This window comes from Pinus tabuliformis, chromosome 4_1 (assembly GCF_031772625.1).
Source record: "Pinus tabuliformis cultivar Carrire ecotype Pingquan chromosome 4_1, CPIR1, whole genome shotgun sequence".
Taxonomy (NCBI): Eukaryota; Viridiplantae; Streptophyta; class Pinopsida; order Pinales; family Pinaceae; genus Pinus; species Pinus tabuliformis.
Window position 1 is genome coordinate 988,539,928 of NC_142303.1, and position 14,489 is coordinate 988,554,416.

Here is a 14,489-nt window from a genome sequence, read left to right on the forward strand (position 1 = left end):
TGAGTAGAGGAGTTCGATATTTAATAAATATGAGAATAATCGGTGTCAAAGATCTCGAAAGCCTTTTCTAAAGCCAAAATTAACTTCCAAAACTCTGAGACCACAAGATTCCAGTGAAGATGGTGAAATAGGGGCCATTTCCTTTGCTAAATGTAATGGACGAGATAGTGGAGGAAAAAGCAATGTTGATCTTGGAGAGGTAAATCTCTGAAATTGTTTTAAATGCTTCTGATATAATACAAACCCAAGAGTCCAATAAGCCAGCAAAAACTAAAATTCTGACGAAAGATCTCAGAAAAATGAAAAGAATAGGATCGGGATTCCGAAATTAACCAATTAGAGGCTCTAAGTCCTTTCAAAAGAAAGGAGTATCACTAAAGGGAAAAAAATATGTGAATGAGTGTGATGCAATGGTTTATCTCTACTTGACATTTGTAAGATTTGGAACAAGCTTAGATAAAATCATGGATAAGATCATTCGCTGCAAGTGTTTTATGTGAATTTTCCTCCATTTGTAGCAAATCAGAGCAATAAAGAGTGTAAGTGTCTCATTTCAGTTGCATTGATGAGAGGCGGAATATGATTATTAACTCATATTGCTAAGTGAACTCGCGTGCATCTGCACACACAAGTGTATTGGAAGAAAAATATCAGAAAAATCTTATGGTTGTAACTTTGAAACAGGCGATATTCTTACCTTCTGATAGGTTTTTATTATTAAAATGTAATTGCTAAAAATATAAGCGTGAAACGATATCGAAGGTCTTTTATCAGAGATTTGATATCGGGGGTTGAAAAGAATGACAGCCGATAGGAAGTTCTGATATGGATAGGAGGGATTTATCAGAGAATCAGAGGATTGGGAACATCGAAGATCGATGATATGAGGATGCCATATATTGGAGGATGGGTGAAAAGATATATTGGAGGATGGATGAAAAGAGATATCGAAGGATCGGGATACCAGAGTATTTTGAGTGATGCTTATATGAAAATTTTCTGAAATTCAGAAGCTTTGATAATGCTATGTGGCAATCCTGTGGGGCCGGAAGCTCTTAAAGTATTTAATTCAGAAGAAAGTGCCCAACTCAACTTTTTCTTTTAACAAAAATCCCTTTAATAATTATATTAACCATTGGAAATATTTGATCAGAGAATGATTTTATTGGAACTTTCTTATGAGGAGAGTTATGATATTATAATGATCTGATGTGAATATTATGATATTGTATTAAATTCCTATAGGGGTTTTAATAAAATAAAAGCAAAAGTAAAGAATCCTCAAATTTTGACGAAATAACAAATACTTCCCTAAACATGTTGTTGAATTAGAAAAAGTTGGTTGCTTGCTTATTTCAAGTCTCCAAAATCAAGCCAATGAAGACCTGCAAAAAGAAACAAAACAAAAATAAGAAATAAAGTATTGAAAAAGATAAAATCAAACAACATATGAAGATGAACTTGATAATACATACCTGGAAGACTATTGATTGTAGGTTTACCTCATGAATCTTCAAGTTCTCCCATGTATTTCTCAAAATTTGCATATGTTCAATATCATCTACTTATTTAATATAAAATGCTAATTAATGAACTTTCATATTACATCCTCCTCAAATTTACATCGAAGAACAAGAGTGGTGAATATGAGCCTTTTCAGAAATACTTGTGAATAAAAAAAATTGCCAAACTATAGAAAATCCTTGGAATTACTTCACATATGATCAATGTGATGAAGTTTTTCCAAAACAAGACAATGAAGTGCTTTCACAAGTGTGTATAATCCGACTACATAAGAACTCTTTGATATGTTCTAAGCCACCTTGCCAGAAAATGAAAAGGGATGCCCCAAAAAAAACTTGGATTCACTACTTGCTTATTAAAAATTTAAAATAATAAAATAAATGCAAACAGAAAAGGAATATAATCTAAATTAATTTATTCCTATTTCTAACGAAATGGAAGGAAACATGACTAGGTATAGTCGTACTTCCAATGTAACCATTCTCTCATTTTAATTCCTACATGTATTTACAGGTAAAACATTAGTAACAAAAATACAAATATAATTAAACTAACATAACTAAATCTGAATGCAGAATATACATTTATTGCTAACATACTTACAAAAAGCAACTTATTTACAATTACCTTCTCTTGAAATGTCCCTTCCAGCTGAATTTCAATTGGATCATAGAAATCTGGATGGATTTCCATTAATGATTGGAAGATATTTAAAGGAGAAGATAACAGGCCAGATTGTGGAAATGGATTTTTAGATACAATGGCCTACAAACATGTGTCAGTATTATGTACATATGTTAAATTATTAATAATGTTTTGTGAAGGAAAACTTTCCAAATGTCTTTCAAATGGATCAATGGAGTATGGATGGAAGTTTGATAGATTCAATGGAAGATCATTAATAGAATTTGATAGTTGGTCATATTGCAAGAATACACTCTCTTGTTGGCACTGTTTTTTGAGAGGAAAGTAAAAAGTGATAAGAGATGAACATCAATTGAAATTGGAAGAGTAATATCTTTTAATGTTCATGATTATAATTTGAAGCTTCATTTCCCTTTCAGGAAATGCATCAATTGAGTGTTCAATACTGAACTGCTCAATATTCCAGCATAAGATATCTAACAACTAAAAAATGAAAATTGAAAACAAATCTAAAATAAAACAAAATAAGTGAAACAACAACAACAAAATCAAATCGTAGTTTATACTATTATTACAACTCTTGTTACATCACAATTGGGATCGTCTTGTAGTAATTTCATTTTCACAAGGATTAGCCAGAATAATGGAATTAGAATGATTGCCAACACCAACTTGTGAATTAGAGAGAAGATCGTGACTATGAATATGAATGAGAATTTGATCACCATAAAAATCATAGATTGGAATGGGTTCTTGAATGTTGAAATCATGAGTATGATTAATTGTTTGAAAATGAGAACTAGTTGAAACAATTTCTGAGTTAGAGTGTTCTTCATTTTCACATGTGATTTTAATTTGATCATGGGGATTCATTTGAGAAGAAGACAAATAAAAATCCTCAATGTCAGAGTAATCATCATAAATAACTTCACAACATTCTCTAGAATTCTCTTCATTCACATCCGAAGTATTAAAACAAGAAAGAATATGTAGCACATGTTCATTAATTCTAGAAGAATGATCAATAATTGTCTCTCTATCTTGATAAAAACTAATAGGAAATTTATTTAAACCAACATCTCTGTTTTGTGGAATAACATTAATGCAAAGAGGAGATAAATTGCTATCAGCAAAAATATCAGGATAGAGGGAAAAATCAGAGCTTGAAGAAATGAATATGAAACTATCTATATTTATGAATTCTTGTGCATTTTCTTCATTGCAAATTTCATATTTATGATAATTCATTTGTTTATTAATGCTTTCTTGAAGAATATTGTTTGGCTGCCCTAAATTTGTCTTTTGATCAACATGATCAAATTCAGACATTTGTACAGAAGATCGCATATTATTGGAAACTTCATTTTGTACTAATACTTGTTGACTTATAATCTGTTTTTCTGAATTTTACTCATAGTGATTTTCAGATTTCATGGCAGATGGTCCTTTAATATTATTGTTGTTATCTTCTTGCAGTTGATTATTAAATTCTTGCAAGCTTTGTGAAAATGATTCATTAGCATGATTATCATTAATATTGTAAGAGGCGTGTATTATATTTAGGAATTTATCATACATGGCTGAGGCCACTTCATCCTGATTAATATGCACCTCTATATCAGAATTTTTGATAATATTACTAGAATTTGAAGGAGAGTCATCAAAGATTGCAATTGTTTCATATGGATTTGAAATGGGAGGAAGAGAACAATTATATTCAAACCAATCTATCAATTCAATTCCTGAAGGTTTATCTTCAGCTTTGAATCTCAAGCAAATTAATTGAAATCTAATGGTAAAATCTAAAAGAGATTCATTTTCAAACCTTCGTAGATCTTCAAATTCATCACATACTTGTTCATACTCATAACCGTCAAATTTATAAAGGAACATTGCAATAAATTGATCCCAACTGTGAATGGAGGCAATTGGAAGATTTTGACACCACCTTCTGGATTTTCCTGAGAATGTAAGAGTAAAAATTATGCATTGAATACCTTCATCAATATCATGAAAAGTAGAATTTGAAAATTTTTGAATGAACTATAAAGCATGATTAAATGCAGAAAAATTCTTCTTACCGTTAAACTTTACCTTTGACAAGTGTCTTACTATTTCTGGTGGAGTATTGGCAGATGCACGTCCAGAGACAACTCCAAATGGGAAGTTTAAGAGGAGCCATTATGATTAAAATAAAAACTTTAAAATACAAAAACTCCAGAAGACAACAAGTCTTCGGCCCTCCTTCTAGAGCCAAAAATGTTGAAGGCTCGAAATTATCTGCCTACAACATTATAAGGGAGACCACCCAGTCAGGAACTTAGAGCAGCTCATTTTCCATTGAAATGGTGGTTCTGATTGGTTAAACTAGGTCTAATTACCTTCTCTCTATCTCCACTGGCTTAAAGTGTGACTTTCATCTACCAATAGAGAAAAGACATCAGATCATCCCTCTTGTTGATTAGGCAAGAAAGTGATCCTTAAGCTGATCTGGGGCTTATCCAAGCCACATCTAAATTTTTTCCTCTTTGATAAGAGCAATTTTAAAAATGTATAATTAAATCTAAATGCTAATTAATCCTAGAATGTAAGCAAAAGGAAAAAGATCCTGAGCCTATCTTGATTAGGAAGATGTAGATCTAACACAACCAAGAGAAAAGTAATTAAATGATTGAGATTTAAATATGTTTGGTTTGTAATGAATATCAAGCTAACGTAGTAGTTCAATTAATTGATGTTATGAATACCAAAACACATTATGTTCAGAGATCTATTAACTGAAATAATTAATCAACAACATTTAGGAAGTAGTTCACAAAATGATGATGATTTTTAAATCAGTAACTCGAATGATTAAACAATAATATAAGGAAATAGTCCACAAAATATTATTGTTTGTTAAATTAGAATTAAAAGACTGCTTTCTAAATAAATAGTTACTCAGTTATCAGAGTTCAGCACATAAGAGCAGAGATAAATAACAACAGATTATTGAGGCAAATTACTCACATGGACAATAGTGCACAAATATGAATGAAAATAACACAAAGCCCTAAAGGGTAGTCGTTGGAGCCCTTGTGAATCCTATATAAGGAGGCATTGTGTGAGGTTATAAAACAGATCCTGGGGCAGAAGATAGAGCTCGCTTTAGGTGAGGGAGATCTCTAAATTAGCCGCAGGCCTGGGCAGACTCCAAGCGAAGGGAAAGGAAGCTATGTTTAGCATCCTTCATGATTATTTTGGAGGCCGAGTGTATTGAAGGTCAGGACGAGTAGGAAAGGGTGGTTTCTAGACATTTTTGGGCTATTTTTGAGGTGCTTTGGTGGATGGTTATCATCCTTTAAGGAAGCCACATATTTGGGTTGAAGGTTGCAGCCCTAGATCATAGTTTTGAGGGGTAGTGGGTTTGTTCAGAGGGTTGGAAATAAGCCCATAATCTAGTGTATTGAAGTAGCACTCAAGAAAGGGAAGGTTGCAGCAAAACAAGGTAAGTTTGATGTGATTTTTGTGTATATTTATGTATGGGATCTCTGCTACATGTGGGAATCATATTGTTGTATCAAACAGCAGGTGATTGGTGGAGAGTTGAGGGTCATGAGGCCTTATGAAGAAGGCTATCTCTAGGTTGCAACCTCTAGAGGAACAACACAGCATGTATAGGGTTTAAGGAGGCTTCAAACATGATTCTCCTTGTGCCTGGAGGCAGTCATATTTTTCCATAGCAGTTTGAGATAATTCAGAGCCTTGTGGAGGTGTCCAAGGTATCTTGAATATTAAGGAAGGGACAACAAAGTAGATAAATGTTTGGACAAGGAAAGAGCAGTTTTGGAACATTGGTTTAGGGTTGTTGTGTTCCCTAACCAATATTGTGAATGAACAAAAATCGAGGTCAAGGAGGTGGTAGTAGTGAGTTGGATATGTCACCTTCTTGATTGTTGGAGCTAAGATGCACAGCAGATTAAAACATATACTCAGCAAATAAAATAAAGCACAGGAGACATAGCAATTTAACGTGGTTCACCCAACCATTCTGGGCTACGTCCACCAAACATAGGCATCGACAATATTTTATTATTCAAACAGGAGATTACATAATTAATCAAATCCTCGCAAACTCTCACACCACCTCAAACCATCTGTATGGATACCTGTTTTATAGCAAGGAGAATCTAACTGCCTCATAAATCTTCTCACATCAAATTTAGGATGCATTAACTCTCTCCCAACAACCTGGAGCTAATCTAGCAACAAGTTCCTATTGTTGTCACACACTGAGATTTTTCCTATTTTATTTAAAACAGAAAATCTCAATAATCTCCACCTTGACAACAATTAGCCTGATGCCCTGTTTGTTTATTATTTTATCTTTTCTGCAAGCCAAGAGAAGCCAAACACCAACATAGCTTCTCTAACAAAACTAGTTTCGTGAACATGTCTACACAATTCTCCTTTGTATGCACCTTTTCAAGAGAGACTCCCCTTTCAGTGATAACCTGTCTTACAAAATGGTACTTGATCGGTATATGCTTTGATTTACTATGATAGGCCGGATTCTTAGCCAAATGTATTGCACTTTGACTATCACAAAGTAACCTGATGTTTTCTTGTAACCTACCAAACTCACCAAGAAAACCTTTCAACCAAACCGCTTCTTTGCAAGCATGCGAAGCAGCAATGTATTCTGCTTCAGTAGTGGATAAAGAAACAATGTTCTGTAGCTTTGACATCCAACTAATAGCTCCACCTGCAAGAGTAAAGACATACCCTGAAGTTGACCTTCTCTTAAGGATGTTTCTGGCGCTTCCACAATTGGTTGTCTATCATCTGTAGAAACTTCTTCATGATCGCCATCTGAGACCTGTTCATGACCTCCATCTGAACCCTGTTCATAATCTGATTCTGAAACCTGGTCTGAACTATGGTTGTCATGACTATCATTAGAAGTGTTGTCAAACTGAATGTGCTAGAAATCATATACATCATCATGTTTCAATTTATTATCTACATCTAACTGTACAAGAGAGGATTCATTAAACTTTACATCTCTGTTGATGATGATTTTGCGGGTAGTAGGATCCCACAATCTATATCCCTTTGTTCCAACACCATACCCAACAAAGATATACCTTTTAGACTTTGGATCTAATTTAGTTCGCTGATGTTTAGGCACTAGAGCATATGCATCACAACCAAACACTCTCAGTTTAGAATAGTCACAAGGGTATCCTTTCCATACCTCTTGCGGAATCTTGCAGCCTATCGCGTTGATGGAGATCAGTTTATCACATAACAAGTTGTTGCCACCGCTTCCGTCCACAACTCCTTTTGCAACCCGACGTTACTCAGCATACTCCTTGCTCTCTCTAGAAGAGTCCTGTTCATGCATTCAGCAACTCCATTCTGCTAAGGAGTATAAACCGTGGTCTTATGTCTCTCGATCCCTGCATCCTTGCAATAGCTGTCAAACTCCTTGGAAGTAAACTCACCACCATTGTCAGTTCTTAAACATTTTATTGTTCTACCAGTGTTGTTTTCTACCAATGCTCTAAACCGCTTGAAAACTGAAAAAACATCAGACTTCTTTTTCAACATGTAGACCCACACTTTCCTAGAAAAGTCATCAATAAACGACACAAAATATGACGAGCCACCATATGACGCTGTAGGGGCTGGTCCCCAAACATCTGAATGGATATATCAAGTATTCCTTTACTAGTATGTTTGCCTGTTTTAAATTTTTGTTTACTTTGTTTTCCAAACAAGCAATGCTTACAGAAATCTAACTTTCCAGATCTTAGATTAGGAAGTAACTTGCGGTCAACCAAAATTTTCAATCCTCTTTCGCTCATATGGCCCAAACTTTGATGCCATAGATGAATGGAACTACTGTCTTGTTCAGACACCGTAGACACATGATCTGACCCAGTTCTACCTTCTAATTGAAAAAGATTTCCTACCTTCTTAGCCTTCATCACTAGTAAGATACCTTTATAGATTTTCATAACTCCACCTTGAATTACAGTTTTATATCCATTCGTATCCAGTGCTCCTAATGAAATTAGATTCTTTCTTAAGTCTGGAACATGTCTCACATCAGTTAAAAAATTTGTTGTGGCATCAAACATTTGCAGTTGTATACTTCCTATTCCAACAATATTGCAAGTGACATCATTACCCATGTACACGACTCCATCATCAACTGATCTATATGTCTTAAACCAATCTTTATGAATACACATGTGGTTAGATGCCCCGGAATCTAACAACCAATGTTGATCATGTTTTGACACATTAACAGACAATACTTCATCACTCATACCTGAACCAGATACTGAACCTGTATCTGTGGTGTTGGCTTCCTTCTTTTCTGTCCAAGAGCCTTCTTTAGCAGCCTGCTTTCGCTTCCAGCAATCCTTTTCAGATGTCCAACCTTGCCACAATGCCAACACCTCACCTTTGTCTTCTTTCCTTTGGACTTTGAACGAGAGTCGCTATGCTTTCCCCCGGAGTGTCTCTCTCTTGAGCGACCTCTGGCCATCATTACCTCTGATGTAGAGGTGTGTGCATTCGACCTCTTCCTTGTCTCCTTAGACAACAAGGCTCCAACAACATCGTCAAACTCAAGGACGTCTGCAGTACTAAAGCTTATGGAAGTAACAAAGTGATCCAAGATTCGGGCAATGAACACAATAGAGTTATTGCCTTATCCTCTGAATCAAATCTCACATCTAGACTGTCTAATTGCACTAGTAAGGTATTAAAAACATTCAGGTGATCATTAATCGAGGTACCTTCTTTCATCCGCAAATCGTAAAGCTGCCGCTTCAGGAGAATTGGATTTGTCAAAGATTTCGTCATATAGAGCTTCTCAAGCTTCAACCACAGGCCTGCGGCGGTTTTCTCTGACACAATGTTAAACAGAACATCGTCCACCAGACATAACCGAATTGCGCTCAGAGCTCTATTGTCCATCTCATTCCATTCATCCTCCGTCATGGAAGGAGGCCTTTTGTTTTTCCCCAACAGCGCTTTCACAACACCTTATTGAACCAGCAGATCGTGCATCTTCACCTTCCAGATCTCGAAATTATTTTTGCCATTAAACTTCTCAATTTCAAACCGGGAACTCTGAGTTCTCGCCATCTTATATCAACCAAAAAACAATAATCAACAAAAGCCAACTTTTAAATACCAACAATTAATATATAAAAAAACTGCCTATGCCTTATATGACACTGCCTTTGCCTTTTTCTTTTTTTTTTAATTTCTGTGTCGTTGTACCATACGTTCACATACTTCAAAAATTCATGGCACAATTTTTATGATATCAATAACTGACATTGGCTCATGAATTCATACACAAAAAAAAAAATTCAACGCAGAACATATATCAACGCACCAGCAATAATTGAATACCACCAGCGCTCCACACAGCACCAGCGCTCCAATACACCACACAAGTCCACGCAGCATACAGCAATACGCACCAGCATTCACAAAACCAGCACGCACAAATAGTCATACGCCAGCAATTAGCACCAGGCACCAGCAATCAAAGGAATATACCAGCAATCTCCACGCCTTTGCGCTCCACCTCCAGCACGCAAGTGAATAAATATAATAGCAATCCTCTCCACACAGTTTTGGTAAACGACCTCTACGCACAGGAATATGCAACTACCATTACGCAGGTCCACACATCAGCTGAACACGCAGTTCTATAAACAATGACCTCCACATAGCGGTGGACATACGCAGCCCCACAGCCACGCCAAAAGTTTCCACAACGCAACACCGCTGTAATACAACAACAGTCTCCACAACGCACTCCACTGTAATACAACAGCAGCGTTACGGGTAGCCACACGCTTCAAAAAACTCCACCTACACGCAGATTTGTTCCCTCCACGCAGCAAGTGCAATCGTTTTCTGGTGGCAACGTTGCAGGTTAATGCACTACGCACTCCAACATTGCTCTGATACCACTTGTTGGAGCTAAGATGCACAACAGATTAAAACATATACTCAGCAAATAAAATAAAGCACAGGAGACACAGCAATTTAACGTGGTTCACCCAATCAATCTGGGCTACGTCCACCAAACATAAGCATCGGCAATATTTTATTATTCAAACAGGAGATTACATAATTAATCAAATCCTCACAAACTCTCACACCACCCTCAAACCATCCGTATGGATACCTGTTTTATAGCAAGGAGAATCTAACTGCCTCATAAATCTTCTCACATCAAATTTAGGATGCATTAACTCTCTCCCAACAACCTGGAGCTAATCTAGCAACAAATTCCTATTGTTGTCACACACCGAGATTTTGCCTATTTTATTTAAAACAGAAAATCTCAACATTGATGATTGGATATTATAGGATGTAGTGTACTAGGAGAGGATAAGTTGAGGAGCCTATTAGAATCCATGTGGAAGGGTCTCCATAGTTGTTGGATGCCCTAACTAGGAGCATATTCTACAGCAGGATTGGTCACTCGTGGTCTATTGGAGGGCAGCATGAGAGTAGACCAAGTGTGGACAAGGATTGGGAAGTTATGGTCTGGTGGAGGACAGTGTGATAGTGCCCAAGTTGGAGCTCGGTGTGCACCATATTCATGGACTTAGGTGGTTTCTAGAGTGGTAGTTTTTGAGATCAAGGCTTGATGAGTTAGAGGAGCAGTTGAGCAACCCTATATTTATGTGTGGAGAAGGACTTATACAACAAATGATGGGCATTCCTCCTATCCCATGGTCATTGTGGGAGATGGACATCTTACATTGATAGGTGGCAGCCCTTCGTGCCCTACATTTGTCTTCATTGGAGCAGCGCAAGAAGACCGTAGTGGGATGAAGTCCCTGACTAGCTAAGGAGCAGTAGTGGGCAGATTGAGAGTTGTTCACAAACGGGGTTGTGAACAACTCAACAGGAATCTCGATGTGTTGTGCCCTTGATGGACTAAGGCACAAGTAGTGATTAGATTGGATAGACAAAGTTGAATGGCCTAATGGACTTGGATCATTGATTGACGTAGTGTTTTAGATCGGGAGCTGAAGGACCAAGCAGGTACAGGGTATGACCAAGGAAGTTGTGAGGAGCTCTACATCAGCTAGACGATCAGAGTATCTTGTTGAAGGTAGATTGGTTGTTGATGGATTGACACCAAGCCCTAATTTTGTATCTTGTACTAATGGGTGTATGAGGGCCATTATCCCTAGTACGAGAGCCCTAAACCTTTGTATTATTCAGTTTGATTAATACAACAAAGTTGGGTTAAAAATTGTAAAAATTTGTATATATTTTTTGCACTAGTAGATTTATGGTTGTTTATATTTCGCTGTGCAAAGTAGTTACGTTGTGATATTTGGTTTGGTAGCATTAGTGATTTAAGATTCTATCACAAACACCAAGATCATGGAAATTCAACATTGGGATGTTGTAATATAAGTCCCTATGTATAAAAAAAAGCATTCCCTGCCTGATGTGAAATATTTGAATAGCTAGTGGGTGAAGGAAGTATGGTCTTGAGACACCTTGTTTCAGTTGATAATACTAGTTTAAAAGTCCTTTGAAAGCCCTCCACCTCAAGATTTGGAATTTGGCTCAGGGGTGATAGCTACAAGTAAGAGTGGTTGTAGCTTATCTATGGTTGGGTGGAGAGTTAGAGTCCCACTCTTAGTTTGTAAAACTTGCATAATATAAGTATCACCTTATGTTGTGGTTGTGATTGCTATATTTCATCTACTATTTACAATAGGATAATGTCATACTAATGATTGAGGAGTGTTTTTTCTTGAATTTATCAATTAGCTAAATGCTGTGTTGACCATAGGCCTGTAATGATGTTAATCTCATGCTCAAGTGTGTGGTTTAATAATGTGAATCAAATAGGTTATAAGGTCTCTCGTTTATTTGTGGAACGTTAATTTTCGATAGGAATTTTGAGCAATACATAGTATCATGTTGCTTATATGAGTTTATTATATGTTTATTATTAGCCCAGGGGACTAGTGGATCTCGGAAATGAGATGAACTTGATTTTTTTCCATTATTATCAGCTTAAGAGGCCTATAGACTTTTGATTTGTTATGAGTTTTCCATTTTTTCAATGGGCCTTAGTAATTATGAAGGGGAAAATCCTTGTTTTATTTATTGTATCATTTACAAAAATGGAGGTTAAGCCTTGTTCCATTATTTTTCTAAGCTTGGGAAGGATAACGTAAGGTATGTGTATATATATACTAAGGTTGAATGGGTCAGATAGAACTCTTGTTGAAATCTTAGGAGAGATAGTTCAAAATGGGCCATATAACAACCTTAAGGGCGACGGGCCAAGTCCTAGAGCAGGCACAAACGTTCACAGAACCACCGCATCTGAGGCATATTCTAAGACTTTGTAAGCATGGTGAATATCTCATATCAACGTGGTCCCTCTACTATTAGTTCTCGACATCCTTAAGACTCAGGCTCATATGACCCTTCATTGGTGATCGGGACCTCAGAATCTTATATCTCAGTGTATTGGAACCCAGGTCATTTGTGCCTTCCTTTGGTTTCTTCTAAGACAAAACCTCTACGATTCTATTCTGAGATGGAGAAAAAGGTTTTTGTCATTTGTTGTGCTTAAATTTCCATCCCCACACCTTTTCTCATCAAACCTCATGATGACAAATATTTTATATCTCTTAACTGATGCTCCTTCTGTCAATTATTGGCTAATTTCTTGGTCTCGGTAGTTTGGCGCGTAGTATCTCGGAGTTTCTCCGAGAGGGTTTTTACTGAGGAAGAGTTTGTTTCCAAGAAGGAATTTTCTCTAAGGAGGAGTTTTCACTGAGAAGGAGTTTTCTCTGAGAAGGACTTTTTGCCATGAGGGAGCACGAAGGTTCTCGGTGGTAATGTTTCTTGGAGGAAATGGTTCGCGTGAGGAAAAAGTTCTCGGCAGTAATAATTTTCGTTGAGAATGATCTACGATCATACTTCTCTCACAACTAGATTTTCCTCCGAGGTAGGTTTTCTCTAGGGTGACATGGACCTCGGACATAAAAACCATGGAACCTCGAAGATTACATGAGGACACATAGGAGAGGCAGTATGAGTGTGTCAGTAGCTTATATATTTATTTGTGTGTGTGTGTGTGTGGGTGTGGGTGTGTGTATTATGACCCCGAGACATGAACGGGTTAATGGCTAATACACAAATTCCAAGTGGTGGTGTGGAGGTTGATTGGGATAGCCACGTGGGCATCACATGGATGCCATGTGGCAGATTAATAATGTGGTGCTAAAATTTAAGTGGCCATAAATTTCGATTCAAAGGTCAGGTTAGGATAAAATTTATATTGTCAAAAGTGGCTTTATTACCCACAACCAGTGGGTGACCCTATAGAAGAATTTTTCTCGTGGATTTATCTTCAACAACTAGCTAGAAGCCCCTGATAGCCACCTTTATATTGTTCAAATGATCTCCGCTCCTTGAGTCAGTCATATGTCCCCTCGCCCATCTTTCGAGATCGTATATTTGAAGGTGTGTCATCCAATCCTAAAGGTATGTCTTTCATTGTGCAATCAGTTCTTTTTGCATGTTTTTTTGTGGGCACACTTGAGTATGGATTATCGGGTGACTTGGAAGGAGGAAGGTTTTTAACTATATTCTTGTTCCCTCACATTAAATGGGGGGTTAATCATCAATCCTAGTTCCGTGGGATTTCCTCTATTGGCTTATAGCTTCGGGATGGGCACTACTTGGGAAACCTCGAATTTGGTAGCGTGTTCATGTTTTCCCTTTCATATTTTTTAGTCATCTTCACACATTACATGCCCTATTCCATCATCTTCCCTCTCTGGGTCCACATGACCACTTGATCCACAAGTCTCTATTACTCCCCCTCCCTTATTCACATGTCTTCTTAAGGTTTGGAGCATAGCCCCAAAGTTTGATGCAGCAAAAAAAGAAAGATTAAAAGCATATATGGCCACATATAAAATGAAATAAGACCACAAATTGCAAAATATGGTTGAGTCAATAAAATTTAACACGTGGCAAAAAGTCAAACATGAGATCTACCCCTTATTATTATGGTCATAACCCTAGTTCCTAGGGCCCCCTTTGAGTGCCCCAACATCATTAAGGAACCCATGCATGTCCTAACCCCGGTGGATGATGAACTACCCCACCCTAAGAGGGTAATCATTGCTATATCATACACAACATGCTCTCATCCCGTGGAGCCCCGAGCAATATAATAAAAAGAAAATAAATAAATAAATGCAAAAGGAAAATGAATAGGGTGGAAAACAAAGTTGGGGTAACTCATG